Genomic DNA, 1465 nt, shown 5'->3' with positions numbered 1-1465 from the left:
TCCTCAATGGAAATTACTGTCTTTCCTTCCTCTATGCATTCGGCCATGTAGGACGTGTTTATGGCCTTGCACTCTCTCTTGGGATTCTCTTCTGTATTGCTTGGGAGAGCACTAGGAGGGAGTTCAGTAGCTTTCTTACTCAGCTGACCCACCTGTGCCTCCAAATTTCTAATGGAGGACCTTGTTTCAGTCATGAAACTTAGTGTGGTTTTAGATAGATCAGAGACTATGGCTGCTAAGCTAGAGAGACTCTGCTCAGAATTCTCTATCTGTTGCTAAAAAATGATGGAAAAGGCTTGCTATTGCTAAACTTATTTTGTCCACCATTATTATTATTGAAGCCTTGGTTAGGCTTCTGTTGATCCTTCCATGAGAGATTAGGATGATTTCTCCATGAAGGATTATAGGTGTTTACATAGGGTTCTCCCATGTAATTCACCTCTTCCATTGCAGGGTTCTCAGGATCATAAGCTTCTTCTTCAGAAGATACTTCTTTAGTACTGCCTGTTGTTGCTTGCATTCCAGACAGACTCTGAAAAATCATATTGACTTGCTGAGTCAATATTTTGTTCTGAGCCAATATGGCATTCAGAGTATCAATCTCAAGAACTCTTTTCTTCTGAGTTGTCCCATTATTCACAGGATTCCTTTTAGAAGTGTACATGAATTGGTTATTTGCAACCATTTTAATGAGTTCCTGGGCTTCTTCAGGTGTCTTCTTCAGATGAAGAGATCCACCAGCAGAGTTGTCCAATGATATCTTGGACAGTTCAGACAGACCATCATAGAATATGCATATGATGCTCCATTCTGAAAGCATGCCAGAAGGACACCTTCTGATCAATTGCTTGTATCTTTCCCAAGCTTCATAGAGGGATTCGCCTTCCTTCTGTCTGAAGGTCTGGACTTCCACTCTAAGCTTACTCAATTTTTGAGGTGGAAAGAAGTTTGCCAAGAAGGCATTGACCAGCTTTTCCCAAGAGTTCAGGCTTTCTTTAGGTTGTGAGTCCAACCATGTCCTAGCTCTGTCTCTTACAGCAAAAGGGAAGAGCATAAGTCTGTAGACCTCAGGGTCAACCCCATGGGTCTTAACAGTATCACAGATTTGTAAGAATTCAGCTAGAAACTGATGAGGATCTTCCAATGGAAGTCCATGATACTTGCAATTCTGCTGCATTAGAGAAACTAATTGAGGCTTAAGCTCAAAGTTGTTTGCTCCAATTGCAGGAATTGAGATGCTCCTTCCACAGAAGTCAGAAGAAGGTGCAATGAAGTCACCGAGCATCTTCCTTGCATTGTTGGCATTGTTGTTATTTTCGGCTGCCATGTCTTCTTCTCTTTCGAAAATTTCTGTTAGGTCCTCTCCATAGAGTTGTGCTTTAGCTTCTTTTAGCTTTCTCTTTAAGGTCCTTTCAGGTTCAGGATCAACTTCAACAAGAATGCCTTTGTCCTTGTTCCTGCTCAT

General features: G+C 41.5%; 1 non-coding gene across 1 annotated transcript; it reads left to right on the top strand.

Moving 5' to 3' along the window:
- Positions 1–818: 818 nt before the first annotated feature.
- On the top strand, positions 819–922 carry LOC112774329 (small nucleolar RNA R71). The gene has a single exon (XR_003188823.1). It is a non-coding gene; the product is annotated as a small nucleolar RNA R71 (small nucleolar RNA).
- The last annotated feature ends 543 nt before the right edge of the window (positions 923–1465 follow it).

The sequence above is a fragment of the Arachis hypogaea genome, chromosome 18 (assembly GCF_003086295.3).
Source record: "Arachis hypogaea cultivar Tifrunner chromosome 18, arahy.Tifrunner.gnm2.J5K5, whole genome shotgun sequence".
NCBI classification, from domain to species: Eukaryota; Viridiplantae; Streptophyta; class Magnoliopsida; order Fabales; family Fabaceae; genus Arachis; species Arachis hypogaea.
This window is presented reverse-complemented; position numbering and strand designations above follow the sequence as displayed.